Genomic DNA, 19,172 nt, shown 5'->3' with positions numbered 1-19,172 from the left:
ACATAATTTTTGACCTTTTGTGAAATTGTTGTTAAATGCTGCTTAAAATTTGGCTTTTTATCTGTGAAAACACCTAAATTTTTGACAGCAGTCATGAAAGGTAAGGCCACATTATTGTATTTTACAGTAGGTGGTCAACTTAGGGAAACCTTAAAATCATGATTCTAGATTTAATTGTTGAGACCCTTAATTTATTAGCTATGCTCTTTGGCTCATCCCTCTTCTGTGTCTCCTTTTCACACTTTCTTGTTTTACTGGAAATTTACTTATGTCCAGTTAGGTCTTTAAAAGGATGAAAAATCCCTCCCTCCCTTCCAATTATTGTCACATTTCATTTGCCTTTATTCTTTCCACAGTAAAAGAGAAATCCATTGGCCACCAACTCTTAAACTGTTTTGAAACTTTCAGTTTGATCAATAATCACCAATATAGATTCAATCAGTAGTGATCCACTGGTAATATGTTGACTTAAGTTACTCATCTTGAAATGGAAAAGTTTGGTGAAACTAAACTCAAGCAGTTACGCTTGACGTTTCTAAGGCTTTTGATCAAGTATGGCATAATGGCCTTTTAAACAAGTTCCATCCATCTTATGTATTTCTGACTTTTTCTACAATGATATCCAGTTTGTTTTCTGGACACTCACTGCATGTGATGGTAGATGACATCTTTTTCATTGATGTTAAATGCCTGTGGTGTTCTCCAAGGTTCAATTCTTTCTTGCACTTTTTTCTCTTTGTATATTAGTGACTTCCTTCCACTGACTGTAAATTCTTAAAATCCATAGTTTTGCTGACAGTAGTACTGTACTTTCTACTTTCCAGTTTGAGAAACCTTGCCTACACAAATGGCATCAGCTTCTCAAATATCTACCACTGATTCCTTAAATGTCAATTCTTCAATGAGGCAAAGAAAACGTAGTTAACTTTAATCGTTCTAAAACTTGGCCCTCATGAGATTTCCTGCAAAAAAAGACATTACTGTTCCTTTGTTCATCATTGATGACACAGATTTCTAGATAAGATCTGTCTATTAGGATTAGCAAGGGCACATGATGCAAGAAAGCAAGCTTATATAGCATCAACCACACACACACACACACACACACACACACACACACACACACACACACACACACACACACACACACACACACACACACACACACACACACACTTCTCATTTCACCCATTCACTCACTCCAAACGTTTGTCTAGTTCTGCCTTGAATCTGTTTAATCTATCAACTTCTACAACGACAGTAGTAGTAGTGGCATGTGATGCAAGAAAGCAAGTGTATGAGCTTATGCAGCATCAGCCAAAAAAAAAAAAAAAAAAAAATCACACCATTCCCTCCAAATGCCTGTCCAGTTCCTCCTTAAATTTATTTAACTTATCAACTTCCACAACGATAGATGGAAGTTTGTTCCAGCAATTAACCACCTGCTGGCTAAAGGAAAATTTCCACACATATATTCTACATCTGTGTTTTCTTAATTTGAATTTATGCCCCATAGGTTTGTAATCTGAACAAGTGGAAGGATCCCATCAGAATTCAGCATGCTCAATCCATTCAAGGCCTTATACACCTCAATCAGATCACCGCACAGGTGCCTAGTCTCCAGCTGCTGCAATTTGCAGAACTTAAACCTCTCTTGGTAAGAGGATCCCTTCATTCCCCTCGCCAATCTTGTTGCCCTTCTCTGTACTCGTTCCAATGGTTATACATCCATAAAATGAGGCTTTTAGCCCTGGGTGCCTCCGTAGCCAGGTGGGAAGGAGCAGCAGTGCGTACACACTTCTTGATTAGACCGGGCTTCAAGCCCGTTACCACCAAATACGGAGATGCGGAAAGGTCAGGGAATGACCACCGCATATTCCCGGAGCAATATGGCCTTAGTTGCTAATGCTCCTAAAAACCATATAACAAACAAGCTTTTAGCCCTGTATACAGTACTCAAGGTATGGCCTGACCATTGCCTTATACAAGGGGATAATCACCTCCTTATCGGCACCTCCGTAGCCAGGTGGGAAGGAGCAGCAGTACGTAGCACACGCTTCTTGATTAGACCAGGGTTCGAGCCCGTCACCACCAAATACGGAGGATGCGGAAAGGTCAGGGAATGACCACCACATATCCCAGAGCAATATGGCCTTAGTTGCTAATGCTCCTAAAAACCAAATAACAAACAAACAACCTCCTTATCCCTGCTAGAAAATTTTCTGTATATCATTGACAAGACACCATGAGCTACTCTTGCAGACCGTCTGCACTGCTCAGAAAACTTCATATCTGCCTGCACAATTACCCCCAGGTCCTTTTCACTCTCTACCACTGTCAGTGTAGTACCACACAATTGATACGTTACTCTGGGGTTACTGCTTCCCATATACTCAGATTTCTAATCTCCCTCTTGGCATAAACCTCCCAAATATTGCTTCCTCTGCAAATAAAAATACTACATTTTCTCTTTTGCTCTTGGTGTTACTTTTCTTCTGAACAACTAGTTATCTCTGTGAAAATGTGAAATGTTCCTTGCCATGGAATATTGTTCCCATATCTGGATGTTGCCTCCAAAATTTCTCTCAATCTTCTGAAGTTACTCCATTCAAATTAGGGTTGTCATGTTAATTAATAACTGATCATTTCCTCTCTCTCTCTCTCTCTCTCTCTCTCTCTCTCTCTCTCTCTCTCTCTCTCTCTCTCTCTCTCTCTGTGTGTGTGTGTGTGTGTGTGTGTGTGTGTGTGTGTGTGTGTGTGTGTGTGTGTGTGTGTGTGTGTGTGTGTGTGTGTGTGTGTGTGTGTGTGTGTGCCTTTTCTGTATATCCATGGGTTCTGATCTTGATCTGGCATCTTTAATTAATCCATTCACTGTCCAATTCCTAACTTACTGAACCAACTTTTCTCTCATCCTCATTTATCCCCTCTGCTTTCTGGAACACCAATCCCTTTTCATGTATTTCCTAAAAGTTACACTCTATAAAAATTCAAGTCTAGTGTTAACAATCATCTTCCAACCTCTTTACCTTCAACCTGTGCACTGTATTAGGTACGGTAGGTTCTAATACCCTTCTTGTTGGGGCATTCATAAAATAAATAAAAAATAATAAAAAAAGACTTTCCAAGTTTACAACAAAATTTTATGTTTCTGCATTGTTCAAATTTCCACATTTTCATTACATGTGACAATTGAGAAAAACGGGTGTTCACTAAAAGCAGCTTTTTGCTAGATTGGTATATAATGAGTACAACTTGGTGTGTGTTTCATTCTTGAAAGCCCTACTCACAATATTTTAGTTGCTGCTATGCAATCAAGAATTTAGTATTAGTATCGCTAGTAGGAAATCATGCAAGAAAACAAGCTTGTAAAGCATCAGCCAAAAAAAAAAACTTCCTACATCACTTGTCCATCCTATCCAATAGTTTATCTAGTTCTTCCTTGAATTTATTCAAACTACCTATTTTCACAAAATCAGATGGAAGTTTGTACCGACAACCCCCGCCACTGTACAATGGAAAACTTTCACACATTTATCCTACAACCATCTTTCCTCAATTTGAATTTATGTATCTGCGTAGTCTGAGCAAGAGGAAGAATGCCATCAGCATTGTGCTTGCTGAATTCATTTAAAGCCTTAAACAAAACTAGAGTCACAATCCTATTAGACTCTAATCAGAGAAGCTCCAAATGTCAGTTATAAATGCAAATCATGAAGCAGAAGAATAGTAAAGAATACAACTTGGTGTCAATTTTATACTTTAAAAGGCTGAATGAAATAGGTAATTATTTTTGTTTCCATTTCCCACAAAATTAATGGATGATATTGAATTCAAATGCAGTGTATTCAGATTTATCAGAATCATATATTTTCATTTGAAGAAAACATACTATTTCATCATTGTTGTGTTATCTAACGTTACATCTAAGATGCATCCGCATGATCAGCAAATAATATTTTTATAGATAATTGTAAATAGTTATGCCTTAGCATGCATGAAAACTACCACAGACAAAAAATAATCAAGAAACAAATTTCTGCTCAAAAAATTACAAAGGGATAATCACTACCTTGTCTCTTCTAGCAAATTCCTATATATCATTGACAAAACTCCATGACCTGCTCTGGCAGCCCGTTTGCACTACTCAGAGAACTTCATATCTGCCTGCACAATTATCCCCAGGTCTTTTTCATTCTCCACCTCCCTGAGTGTAGTGCCACACAGTTGGTACGTTTCACTTGGGTTACTGCTACCCATATGGAGTACTTTGCATTTGTCAATGTTAAACTTCAGTTGCCACTTCTCAGCCCATCTGCCTAACTTTTCTAGATCCTGTTGCAGTAGCATACTGTCTTTACTGTCACTAACAACCCTGCAAACCTTTGTATCATCTGCAAACTTGGACATTAAACCTGATATATCTTCATCGACATCATTGATAAATACACAAAACAACACCGAACACCGAATGCTGGGGGACTCCACTAATAACATTAGTCCACGTAGAGCAGTGTCCATTTATTACTTACCACTCTCTGCCGTCTCCCACTCAACCATCCTTTTATCCATTGCAGTAACTTGCCCTTAATACCATACCCCTCCAATTTGTACAGCAGTCTTCCATGTGCAACAGTATCAAAAGCTTTCCTGAAATCCAAGTATATGATATCAAAATTATTTTTTGCATCTAGTTCCTTTGTGATCACATCGTAGTATCCAGTCAGATTGGTCAGACAAGACTTTCCCTTAACCCCATGCTGTGCCTGAACTGTTACTGCTGTCTTGTCTAGATGATCCTGTATCACCTCTTTAACCAGTGACCCCATTATTTTCCCCGGAACAGAAGTTAAACTAACAGGTCTATAATTATTTGTGTCACCCTTTGAACCCCCTTTGTGAATTCGGGATACATTTGCAAATCTCCAGTCCATGGGGGACCTTCCTGACTCTAAGGATGCTCTCATAATTATGGCTAAGGGTTTGCTTACTTCCCTTGCTGCATCCTTCATTATAACTGGATGGATTCCATCTGCCCCAGGTGCCCTTTTTATGTTTAACTTCAACAATTACTCCTCCACTTTGCTCTCAGTTATTACAAAATCACTTAGCTCCCTGTTAGAGTTTTATAAACATCTGGCATTCCCCTCCTTGAATAACTCCTCATGTGCGAAATGTAGATGTAAAATGCTCATTCATTTTATTAGCTACTTTAGCAGGATCATCAATAGTCGAATCATCTACATTAAGTGGACCAATCTGATTCATCCATTTCCTTCTAGAGTTTATATAAGTAAAGAACTCTTTGCATTCTTTGCCAAAGATTTCTCGTAATTTGCCTTTGCCTGCCTAACCTCCGTTGTGACTTGCCTGATAATTTATATGCATCCCATGCATTTTTCTTTTCTGCCATGAGCCTCATTAATTCATCCTACATCCATTTAGGCCTGAACCTTGAACAGTATTTCTTAATTGATATTAAAAGCCTAGTAGTCTCCAAGATTAAGTCCCTGAAGGCTTCTCATTTAGAATTCACCTTTAATAGCATCATCGGTTGATCCCACTGTATAGAATTTAAAAACTGTCTGAGACCACTGTAGTCACCTTTACAAAAACAAAAACCCTTCCCTTTACGCTTGATGGTAGTTACATCTTCAAGTAAATCCCACATCAGTACATTGTGATCACTGTCACCTAGTGGTTCCTTTATCTGCAAATTCTTAATGCTTGAATAATCACTGCTGATAATCAGATCAAGAGTATTACTCCCTCTGATTGTCCCTCGAACATGTTGCTGCAGAAAACAATCCTCCGTATAAATCCACAAAAGTCTTGCTAGCGTGCGAGTGACCGACCCATAAGTTCCAGCCAATATCTGGAAAGTTAAAATCCCCCATTACAAGACATTCTGATTTACTGGTCCATTCTATTTCTCTGCACAACTGTTCATTGTACTCATCAGAGTCATTGGGCCTTTGACATACTTCTACTCTCATTTTCCCTTTTCCAGTGTTTATGTCACACCAAACAGATTCAACATTGCACTGTCCACCTGTGTCAACTGGATACACTTCCTTAGATTTTATGTGTTTCTTAACTAAAAGCATAACCCCTCCTCCCTTCCTACCCTGCTGTCCTTTCTGTACACATTGTACTCCCCAAATTCCAATTCTGCACTGCTTATATCTGTGTGACACCATGTCTCTGATATCCCAACAATATCTGCCTGTGATGTCTTGATCAGCATTTCAAATTCATCAATTTTATTGACTATACTTCTGGTAAGAACAAGTGGAAGTATACATGCACTTGTTCTTACTTTTATTTACCCTAACACAGCCCATGAATTTACACATTCCATAATGACTCCCAGCTGCTCTTGAAGTCCCCAGCAGCTTGCTCTCTTAGGCTGCTGCTCATTACAATAGAAGCAATGGAAGAATCACTTTCACCTCTGTCTGTGGCTACTGTTAATCTTTTAGTCTGTGAATATCCCCAATCTAGCAGTTTTCTGACCCACCTAACACTGCCTCAGTAGCATCAGCAAATATTCTTGCACCCTTTCTATTTAAGTGTATCCCATCCCTGTAGAAGCAGTCTCTCTTGTTAGCAAGCACAGACCACGATGAAAAAAATTCTACCTTGTGAGCCTTGCACAATTTCTCCAGCACCGAATTGATTGACAAGGCTCTCATCATATATTCCCTCCTATCTTGTCTGTGTAGAATTGCAGCCACTTTCAAATTTAAGCCTAACTCGTGACTTTTTTCCAGCATTGAACTGTACTTGTTAAGTAAATCTGCAGATCTCTTACTCAGACAAACATATTTTAAATATGTTTGATATAATAAATGTTCTGTTTACACTCCAAGACACCATATAAAGTCAGAGGAGTTCACAAAATGAGAGAATACAAGAATATCACCATATTTAGTAGTTATGCAGACTTAAACTACAATCAGCTCAAATGTGCATACAAATTTAGCCTCAGGTTTGATCACATTCAACTATGGTAATTGTTGTGAGGCTTGGGAATGAAGAGAATCTTGAACATCAACATTGCCATGCTGGCAGGAGGGCCTGGCATTGATTGCTGCGCTTAGCCTGCTATCTCATCGATCTACACTTTTTTCCCTGTAATTGGATAATTTCCTCAACTTAGAATTCCTGCTTGATCGTTTAATCAAATTTTTCCCATTTTATTGTCTTAATTGCAAATTGGTTCATTTGATTTGTTGTGTCAGCCATGGTTATTGTTATTACCCTGTGGTCACTAATGGACCATACTTTATGTACTTCCCAGATTTGAATTTTTGAAAGTTTAGGATTCTGTTATTAGTATTAGCAGTGGCAAATGATATAAGAAAGCAAGCTTATACAGTATCAGCTAAAAAAAAAAAAAAAAAAACTCAATACTTGTCATATCACCTATCCACCCCCTCTAACAGTTTGTCTAGTTATTCCATGAATTATATTCATTTTCTCTACCTCTACACCAGGTGGAAGTTTGTTCCAACAATCAACTATCTTCTGGTTGAAGGCAGATTTCCACACATATATATACTGCAACCATTCTTCCTCGGTTTGTGTTTATACTCCCTTATGTAGCCTGAGTAAGAGAAAGGATTCCATCAGCATTGAGCTTACTCAATCCATTGAATGCCATAAATACCTCAATTCTGGATACTAACACCTGCAAGATCTCCTTGCAAGTGCTAGTCTCCAGAAACTTTAATTTCAGAAGAGTACTCTTACCTCTCTTGGTAAGAACACTTTTTTTCCTTGTTGCTCTTCTCTGCACTCTTTAAAACAGATCCACATCCTTCCTGAAATGAAGCTTCAGGATCCACATACAGTACTCACTGTATAGCCTAAATCATTGCCTATATGATGGGATAATCACCTCCTTATTCCTGGCAAAATTCCTGTAAATCATTGACAAAACCCCATGAACTGTCCAGGCAGAATCTCTGCACTGTTCAGAGAACTCAGCATGTATTTGGCTACAGTTACCCTAGGTCTTTTTCATTTTCCACTACTGTAGTGTGATACCACACTGTTAGTATGTTAAGCCGGGATTATTGTACCCATATGAGGTACCGTGCATTTGCCAATGTTAAACTCTAAGTCTGTGTATCCTCTCTAGCTAGCAGTGTTCTGAGCCACCTAACACTGCCTCAATAACATTAACAAATATTCAAGCACCCCTTCTATTTAAGTGTATCCTATATCTGTAAAAGCAGTCTGTCCTGTCAACATGCATGCACAGACCATGCTGAGAGCAATTATACCCCATGAGCCTTGTATAGTCTCTCCAGGACTGAATCAATTAACAAGGCTTTCATCACATACTCTCTTGTATTGTGTCTGGGCAGAATTTCAGACACTTTCAATTTCAGTCCATAACTTGAAACTTTTTTTTCAATGTTGAACTCCTTGTTAATTTTTTTCAGTGTTGTCCTTGTTAATTATTTTTCAGCATTGTTCTTTTTAAAATCCTCAGATCTCCTACTCTTAATATCATTAGTACCATCATACAACAATATCACCTTTTGTGCCCTTAAAACCTTGTAGCTTCTCTACAACATCATTAACTTTAACCTCTCTCAAACGTACCTTGGTCCGATTCCACTCGGCCTTTTTGGCAATACATTTCCCATTTCCCTGCCAAGCGAGTCGCCAACTATAGCTTCTTCCTGTGAGACTAAGGATCCTTACTGTGGAGGATCTTCTGTGTTGTCTGATGCTGCAGCATGTGCTCTAGCGTTGGACTGATCACCTTTGTTTTTGTTATATCTACTTTCTGCACATAAATCATAGTCCCCAAGAAGATGATACCAACAGTACCAAGACTACAGAACAATAAGTCTTATCACCCATGCATCCAAAATTCTTCTGATTACAAAGTCCATATGGAGTGCCATATTGAACAATTTCTGGATAACTCACAGTGTGGTTTTTGCAGAAGCAGATCGACAAGAGATGTTATTGGAACATTGAAAGTGTTGGGAGAGAAAATGTATAATATGGGAAGGAACCTCTGTGTGTGTTTTGTGGATTACAAGAAGGTGTTTGATAGAATAATCTGAAGAGCAGCAATGGAACATTCCTATTGCTTGAGAAAATTGGATGAAAGAAGAAGATTATTGGACTGATTGGAATGATTATATGACTTGTATAGAAGACAAAGTGTGATGATAAGAGTGAGAAGAGTGAGGAGAACTGACAGAAAAAGCTAAAATTAAAAAAGGAGTAAGACAGGGATGCTTACTCTCACCTCGATTGTTCAATGCCTTTGCCGAAGTGATAATAAAAGAGGCACTTGAGAATAAGAAGTGTGGGGTTAAAATAGGTGAAAAGTAGATACAGGCTATTAAGTTTGCAGACGATCAGGCCATACTAGAAGGTTGCCCTGCTACGCTGCAAAAAATGATCAGAAGACTAAATAAGAAAGGACTGCAGTATGGAATGAAGATAAATATGATGAAAACAAAAACAATGATGATTGGTAAAAGGTCAGTTCCCTTCCCAGTTGAGATTGATGGAGTAAGAATAGAACAGGTAGATTACTTTAGGTATCTGGGCCAGTTTTTGCACAGGTCATTTCATGTCAAACTGAGATTCAAACCAGAATTGCAATGGCAAAACAATCTTTCAATAATAAACTGTCATTGATTACACAGGAGAAGGTGTCACAGGATATTAGGAAGAAGATAATAGTGACATATCTGGACAGACACTATATGCAGCAGAAACATGATTCTTACAAAGAGAGACAAAAAGAGACTTGAGGTCTTCAAGATGTGTTGCTGGCACGGGATGGAAAAAATTAAATAGACTTAAAAAGTGTCAAATATGGAAGTATTAAGATGTGTCCAAGAACAAAAACAAATTTTAGGTAGAATAAGATCAACTAGACTCAAATGGGTGGGTCACGTGATTGACATGGTGGTTTACTTCTGGATGCCATGGAGGGGACTGTGGAGGGAAACGCCTTAGGGAAAGACCAATTCATCGGGGCATTGCTGGATGAAGCAGAACTTTGAAATTTTGAGGAACTAAAACAAATGGCACAGGAGAGACGAAGGTGGAGACAGCTCATCAGAGGAACTGACCAGTCACAAGACTGAATTACTGATGATGATAGTGAGTTCCCCTCCCACTTGCTCCAATCAGTAAGGGACAAATTGAAATCATTCATAAGAAAGCATTCACACTTTCTAGCCCATTCCATCTCCATCTCATACTTACACAATCTTCTGGTCTGTAGTACACCCTTGTTCTCATTTCCCCTATCCTAAATATATTATGATGAAAATCATTATCCTGTATTTCTGGGTGACATGAACTTTCTGTTAGCCCTGTTATGTCAGCACTGGTTGTCCTTTTTTTTTTTTTTTTTTTTTGATTTGGTAGTTGTTGGCGCATCGGCTTCTGTGGCCATATTGCACCTCCCAAGGTTTTTGCAGTACTTTGATCCAAGCCCGAGGCGGGAATCGAACCCGCGACCTTTGGGTTGCCGGGCAGGTACTTTACCCACTCGGCTAGCCCGGTCGGCTACTGGTTGTCCTAACTAGGAGTTAAAACCCACTCATTTTATTGACATATCAGTATTTTAAATGTGCATACATGTAGCATATGCAAGTAGCTTATTTAAATAAAATATAAATGCTAAAGGCATAATAGATTATGAATTTAAAATACACTATAAATTCAATTCACAAAGAAGGATCAAAGGCTGACACAAGTAATTATAGACCTGTTAGTTTAACTTCTGTTCCAGGTAAATTAATGGAGGCACTGGTTAAAGAAGCACTGCAGGATCATCTAGACAAGAATTCAGTTATAGCTCAGACGCAGCATGGTTTTGTTAAGGGCAGGTCTTGCCTGACCAATTTGATTGGATACTATGATGTAGTCACAAAAGAACTGGATGCAGGGAATAACTTTGATATTATATATTTGGATCTTAGAAAGGCTTTTGATACTGTTGCACATGGAAGACTGCTGCACAAATTGGAGCAGTGTGGCATTGGAGGCAAATTGCTGCTATGGATAAGGGGTTGGTTGAGTGGCAGAAGACAGAGAGTGGTAATCAATGGACACTGCTCAACGTGGACTAATGTTATTAGTGGAGTTCCTCAAGGTTCAGTGTTGGGTCCGTTGTTGTTTTCGGTGTTTATGAATAATATTGATGATGGGATATCAAGTTTAATGTCCAAGTTTGCAGATGATACAAAGGTTGGCAGGGTCGTTAAGGACACTACTGACGCTATGCTGCTGCAACAGGATCTGGAAAGGTTGAACAGATGGGCTGAGAGGTGGCAAATGAAGTTTAACATTGACAAATGTAAAGTACTACATATGGGAAACAGTAACCCCAGAGCAACGTATCAACTCTGCGGTACTACACTGACGGTGGTGGAGAATGAAAAGGACCTGGGGGTAATTGTGCAGGCAGATATGAGGTTCTCTGAGCAGTGCAGACAAGCTGCAAGAGTAGCTCATGGTGTCTTGTCAATGATATACAGGAATTTTTCTAGCAGGGATAAGGAGGTGATTATTCCCTTGTATAAGGCAATGGTTAGGCCACATCTTGAGTACTGTATACAGGTCTGGAGGCCTCATTTCAAGAAGGATGTAGAACTGCTGGAACGGGTACAGAGAAGGGCAACAAGATTAGTGAATGGAACAAAGGGTTGCTCTTACGAAGAAAGGCTTAAGTTTTGCAAATTACAGAGTCTGGAGACTAGGCACCGGCGAGGTGATCTGATAGAGGTGTATAAGGCTTTGAATGGTTTGAGCATGCTCAATGCCAATGGGATTCTTCATCTTGCTCAGAATAATCACCTCAGAGGGCATAAATTCAAATTGAGGAAGGACGGATGTCGGATAGATGTGCGGAAATTTGCCTTTGGCCAGCGGGTGGTTGGTTGGTGGAACTGACTTCCATCACTTGTTGTAGAAGTTGATAGCCTAAACAAATTTAAAGCTCAACTGGACAGGTATTTCGAACAAACAGATGGGTGAAATGGGAGTGGAGTTTTTTTTTTTTTTTTTTGGCTGATGCTGAATAAGCTTGCTTTCTTGCATCATATGCCTCTACTAATAATGCTAATAATAATAATAAAATATAGATATAAATACACCATAATGAGCTCATAATGAAAAACTACATAAGTAGTGTAAAGGCATCGATTTAATTGTATCTCATATTGTGACTACCTTCACAGTGAGATACCATGTATTGCACTACCTCGAATAAGTAACGCTTCACTAATAGAGAAAACTATTGTTACTTATTCTGTGGGCACCAACACCCAGACCGCATAGTTTCAAGGCTTGTTGGCCCATCCCCGGTGGAGGCAGGTACCCTGGTGTTGCAATGATGCCAACCCAGTTATGAAGTTATTTCCACAATATGAGAGATGTCAAAAGGTGTGTAAGATAATACTTAAATGAAATATAAATGTGCAAAGCATAAGTAGTGTAAAAGCATCAGTTTAATTGTATCTCATATTGTGACTGTTCTGAAGATATTGTTAAGCATTACTTATTCAAGGTAGCGGAATACATGTAGCTTGTGAAGGTATTCACAATATGAGATACAATTAAATCGATGCCTTTACAGTACTTGTAGTTTTTCATTATGAGTTCACTATGGTGTATTTGTAGTGCCTCCGTAGCCGAGTGGTCAGGAGCGGGAGTGCAGTAGCACACGCTCTTTGAGTAGACCGGGGTTCAAGCCCCTGACTGCTGAATACAGTCGATCTGCCAACCCGCACTGGACCAGCGTGGCAGATTATGGTCCATTTCCCTCAACATGAATTGTTGAGGAGGCTTCCATCCTGCAGTGGGTTGATAATGGCTGCACTTTACCTTTTTTTTTTTTATGGTGTATTTACACTTATATTTTACAGTGTATTTTAAACTCAATCATTTATGCCTTGAGCATTTATATTTTATTTAAATATTATTGTGCACACCTTTTGGCATTGGTCATATTGTGGAAATAACTTCACAACTGGGTTGGCACGATTGCAACACCAGGGTACTTGCCCACCCACCGATGAAAGGCGAAGCCTTGAAACAGTCACCAGGAGGAGTCTGATATTTACGGAGTTTCTGAGAATAGGTAACAACAGTCTTCTCCACTGGGGAAGTGTTGCCTATTCAAGGAGTTTTGAGTTTTTTAGTGATGTGAGTTGAAGGAGTTACTGTCCCTTTCATTCTTTACCTCTACTTTTCGCTTTTCTAAGTCTTATAGGAATAAGTGGAGTAGAATTATTATCCCACACATATACAAACAAGCCTTGAAACGGTGCCATCTGGGTGGTGGTGGTGGTGCCCACTGAGAATAAGTAGCAATAGTCCTCTATTAGTGAAGTGCTACTTCTTTGAGGTAGTGCAGTACAAGATAACTTGTTGTGAAGGTAGTCACAATTTGAAATACAGTTAAATCGATGCTTTTACACTGCTTATGTAGTTTTTAATTATGAGGTCGCTATGGTGTATTTACATCTATATTTTATAGCAAGTAGTTTATGCGAGCCAGCACATCAGTAGAATGTGAGGCAGAAAACTAATCCTACTGTGTTGTAATAGAAGTACCTGAGAATATGTTTGCGTTTTCCAATGAAGAATATACAAGTATATATGTTGTGTAGTTTTTGAAATGGTAATGCTAGTGCTTCTGCTGAGGAATATTGCCAGTGATAAACAGTGAAGAAACCCAGATCAGTGAGTGTTTATTATTGTTCAAGTTTTGCGGGAAAGCATGTGCTTTAATAGTTGACCATCCAGTATCCATCCCCAATATGAATCAGTATACTTAGTTCATTGGAAAGGGACGTTTTACTCCTCATGTGGTCAACAGTATCAGAAACTTATTTATCGGTGCATGAAATATACAGAATAGTGAAAAGTAACTTCCAAATTCATTTTTCTGAGAATGTGTGGTCTCCTTGGTGACCAGTTGCTTGGACTGTACTTTTTCCTTCAACATCTGAAGGTGATACAGTCATCCTTCAATTTTCATGGGGGTTACGCTCAAGGAAAATGCCATGCAGTCCAAATCCACGGAATGTGAAGCGTAGATTATATGATATAATTGAAGGTTCCATCCATGTACACAAAAAAAAAAATTAAATTGAAAAAAAAAAAAAAAAAAATTGTCTTTATTCAGTAAGAAAAAAGAAAAAAATAACAAAAAAAAAGTCCATAAAATTACTCTTGCTAATACGTACCTCTAGATTTTTAATCTAAATTCATTGTTTCTTTGTCGCTGTTTTGCTGTGATAAACTTGCAACAGTATCTGGCACTTTTTGGAAAAAATTGTTTAAAATTGATTGCTTAACAGCACCCTGTTTTTTTCTGTAAATTTCTTCATAAGGAACTAAAGCTAATGATAGTTCTACAAAAATTTAAACTCCTTTCCAAATTAGGATCCATATCCAGAGCTTCTTGGCTAAGCTGATTTGCAAGTCTTAAAAACTCAGCTAATCTCTTCGCGATCAAATTTTTGATTGCGAAAAGACTAGCTGACACGTCATTTACCTTCACATTATGTTAAAATATCATCCACTGATAAAAGTTCTCTATGAGATTCGAGGACTTCTGTTGATATCTTCTGGTTCCAGTTCTTCAAATCCCTCTCTGCTAATCATTTTTCCAATTCTCACAATCTCAACTAACTCTGGCATTTCGACTGTGGCTTCTTTAGTGCAGCTTTCTGGCCACAGCTTTTTCCACACTGCATTCATTGTTGAGTTTTTAACTTCATCCCACATGAACCCAATATTTTTTACAGCATCCAGAATGTTATGATTCCGCCAATAATCTTGAGTTGAAGGACTGTCTATTCAATCAGTAGCTTCCACCAATTGTGAAAAAGATCTCCTTAGGTAATAAAGTTTAAAGGCAATATCTTTTTGTTTCAATGCAAAAGCAATTTAAAAACCAATCTTCAAAGATTTTAACTCTCATCCAGGGTTTTTGCTTAATTTCCAGTGAACTGGTAAAGAGCTTTTTGATATTCCTTTAAAAGTACGAGGATTTTCTGATATAAAAATTAGAAGTGGTTTACACTTAATGTCACCCTCTGCATTGCCACATAAAAGTATTAACCTGTCTTTTGCAGCTTTGAAACCTGGGATGGTTTACTCTTCTTTTGAAATGAATGTTCAGCGTGGACACTTCCAAAATAAGCCTGTCTCATCAGCATTAAACACTTGACTTGCTAGATAGCTCTCTGTTGAAATAACATCTTTTAAAGCTTTCAGATACAAAGAAGCAGCTTCTGTATCTGCACTGGCTGCTTTGCCCATTAATTTTAGATTGTGAAGACTTTGATGCTTTTTAAAATTTTCAAACCATCCCTTACTGGCCTGAAAGACGTCTGCATTGGATGGACTGGCTTCTTCTTGCAAGCAATTAAAAATTTGCAGAGCTTTGGTGTAAATAATATCTGATTCTTTTTTGATTAAGATCTATCCAGAAAGCAAGTAATTTTTCAATTTTCTCTATTAATGGATTTCTCACTTCTGTAGTACTTTTTGCAGACAACAATGTGGAACAGATAACTGAACTTTTAATTTCTCAGCATTTTCTCTGATTCTTCGAGTGCTAGATTCATTTATGCTGTATTTCTTGGCCAATGTCACAACCTTTTCACCATTTTCTCTAACGATTTTTAATTTTTCCTCTAAAATTAAAATTTTTTTTGTTTAGCTTTCTTCATTTTAGTCACTAATTAAACACACTTTATATAGACAAGAAATATTAAATTAGCAAAAGCAATACTTACTGATTAAAACCTTTACATTGCGCAAACCATATAAAGATTCTGTATGAACATCTAATGTTGGATAACTGATGAAGAGCGGGTTCTCGAATTACGAAGTTTAAAAATTAACCAACAAACACACCACTGTTTATTGCTATGTTTGGTTATAAGAATCAATTGTGATTGGAAGCACATTTCTGGAGGTCATGACCATAAAACAATAAAAATACTTTGCAGTTTCCGGTTTATTGGACTTTTTTGTGACTGTGCATACAATCTGTTATAAACGGGTAGTAGATTCGATCTTATTGCATTTGCGATAATAGTGATAGCTGGAATTCTGTGGGATTTTATGTTATTATCGTGAAATGTTGTTTCCCCTTCACTGAAATCTTCAATCATATAAAAAACATAAATAAATTTTCAAAATCTGCCCTCCATTCCTATTTTTTAAGCTTTGTAAACTTATTACCCTGCATTTCACTTGCACATATCGTGTTAGTTGCAATTTGTGTATGCCGTGTTCTTTGTTATTGATTGCTTATCTTTTTTACTGTTTTAAATTTTACAACCAAAAAAAAGTCAGTGAACAGAAATATCACATTACAAAGTGTTATGTTTATTTAATATATATATATTAATTAAGTTATGTACGTAAGTGTAAAAATTAATTTTATTTTGCTAACCTGTGGATAATATTATTCCAATTTTCACATATCATTTAATTTTGTTAATTAGTAAGGTAATAAAGTGTAAATTTGTGCTTTAAATCTTTATTTTTATAGCCTGTGGATAATATTCCTCCAATTTTCGCTTATTAGAATTGCCCTTAATAGAATCAAAATTGATCACACGTGATCAATTTAAATAGAATCAAAGGTGAATCAAAATAGAATCAAACATGATCACAATAATCGCCGCTTACTTTACGTAGGTGGTGTTTTCAAAAAATCGCTCAGTAGCAAAGCTCACCGTGCAATCTAAAATTTTGGTAGTAAATACCTGATTGCACAATAGTGAAACCACTCAATAAAAAAACCACACAAATCGAGGGATAACTGTATGTGCTGGATTTTTCCAAAATGAACTACAGACTCTCTTAAAGAATGTTCTTCTATAAGCCAGAACATCCTTGATTGTCAGAACATCCCAATGTTTTAGTAGGAACATCACAGAGAATCTGAAAAAATTATTCTGTGACCGATGAATTGGTCATGATTGTACTCTGAATTGGCTACTGTGTTCATTGGAATCTTCAAGTCCTTTGATTATTGTGTATATGGCCACACAGAAAACCTGACTTATGAACACAAGGTAGACACAAGGAATGTACTACTACAATAAACCTTTGATGCCACAAGACACATTAATAATGCTGCATTTCTTCATAAGATTACATTCCCAAAATTACTGGGTTAAACTTAGTAAACTGTAAGGCATATTTTTTTCTAACCAATAAAAAGGTTTTTTCCAATACAAAACTTCCTTCAAATCAAGCTACATATCAAATAGCCATAGGTCAGTAACTATTGAGAACTGAACCCATGTTAATATAACATTTTTCACTCAGCATGACATCAGGAATCATCTCTTGGAAATGTGAAGGTATGTTGAAAGCTGAATTTATAATACTGTATTTCATTTATTTCTGTATAGATTACCATTAGTATTTTTGGTAATTTTTTAAAGAATAGCTGCATTTTTGTCTAGTCTATCTACCATATTGGCTCTAATTATTTGACCTTCCTTGGCAGTTTTATTTTAACACTACAAATATTAATTATACTATATTATAATTTTCTAATTTATAAGGATGAATTCCAAAGGAATAAAAAGAAAAGCTTTGACATTAAAAGAAAAACTTGATGTCATAAAACAGTGCAACTTCTCCCTCTTGCACATGAGTCAAGATGGCAAAAAAACTTTATATGGTAGTTTCTATGGTAAATGGAATTATGTCACAAAAATAAATGTTGAATTCAAATGCTCCAAATGTTTCATGTAAAGTTAAAAGGAGACGACCTTTTAATGGAGATGTGGAGAAGGCATTAGTAGTTTGGTTCAAGCAGATATCTGCTGAAAATGTTCCAGTTAATGGCAATATGTTGAGAGAGAAGGGCATCGAAATTGCTGATAGACTTGGAGTGAATTTCATTCCTTCCAATGGGTGGATTGATAGATTTAAGAAGAAATATGATTTAGTTTACAAAGTAATTTGTGGAGAACCTTCTAGTGTGAATATGTTACAAGTTGATGAGTGGAGAAAAGGAAACTACATGTTTTGATCAAACGGTATAGAAAGTGTGATATTTTTAATGTTGACAAATTAGGACTCTTTTATAACCTATTTCCTAATGAGACTTATGCATTCAAAAGACAGAATTGCAGTGGTAAACTAAGTAAAGAGAGAGGGAGAGAGAGTTGCAGTGATAGTGGGGGCTAATATGAATGGCTCAGAGAAATGACCATTGCTTGTGATAGAAAAACCCAAGAAACCATGCTGTTTCAAGAATTTAAAACACTTCCATATAAATACAGGAACAATAAAACAGCATGGATGACCATTAGTATTAGAGCTCTTAAATACTCATATTTGATGAGTATTTAAGAGCTCTAGATTCAAAGATGGCAGGAGAGAATAGAAAAATTCTTTTATTTGTTGATAACTGCCCTACTCATCTGAAAAACAATGAGCACTTAAACAATGCCCATGGGGAGTTCTTCCCTGGGGATTCCACATCAGTTGTGCAACTAATGGATCAGGGAGTGATCAAAATTTTAAAGATACATTTTCGTAAGTACCTTGTACATAAATTGTAAAATTGAATGTAAAAACTGAAAAGTTCAAAATTTCTTTGTTAGATGCAATGCATTATTTAGAAGCATCATGGGATACACTGAGCCCCACTGTTATAATTAAATCCTTTAAAACTACTAGGTTCTATAATGATATAGAAGAATATGTTGATAGTGTTGAAAGTGATGAACAGGAAGGGATTTCTTTTGACGAATGGGACTTCCTACAGAGTAATTTGGGATTTATGGTAAATTTTTATGATTATGTTTATGTAGATAATGATGTTATCGCATGTGAACTGCAAAGTACTGAAGATATTTGCAATGAAGATCAAAAGATGACTGATAGTGATTCTGAACAAGAAAATGAGCCTGCTGTACCATCATTCCGAGATGCAATGATTGACTTCTCTTCACTACAACAATTCGTTCATAGTGTTCCCAATGTTCTTGAATCAGTGTTGAAACATGTTAGGGAAATTGATTTATTCTGTATGAAGCTCTCCCCAAAATATTTGAAGCAGTCTTCTCTGGATAGCTACTTGAAAAAATTATAAACATTTTTTATTTATTATTTTTTTTGTACTAATAATT

At 37.1% G+C, this 19,172-nt stretch overlaps 1 protein-coding gene across 1 annotated transcript in view; it reads left to right on the top strand.

Moving 5' to 3' along the window:
• The window catches only part of pod1 (coronin), a 588,411-nt gene that overhangs the window by 529,278 nt on the left and 39,961 nt on the right, over positions 1-19,172 (top strand). The gene's annotated exons all lie outside the window — the stretch shown is intronic.

The sequence above is a fragment of the Mastigoproctus giganteus genome, chromosome 9 (genome assembly GCF_048544385.1).
Source record: "Mastigoproctus giganteus isolate SK-2022 chromosome 9, ASM4854438v1, whole genome shotgun sequence".
In the NCBI taxonomy this organism is placed as follows: Eukaryota; Metazoa; Arthropoda; class Arachnida; order Uropygi; family Thelyphonidae; genus Mastigoproctus; species Mastigoproctus giganteus.
The sequence above is the reverse complement of the archived record's forward strand: the minus strand, read 5'-3'. Positions and strand labels throughout refer to the sequence as shown.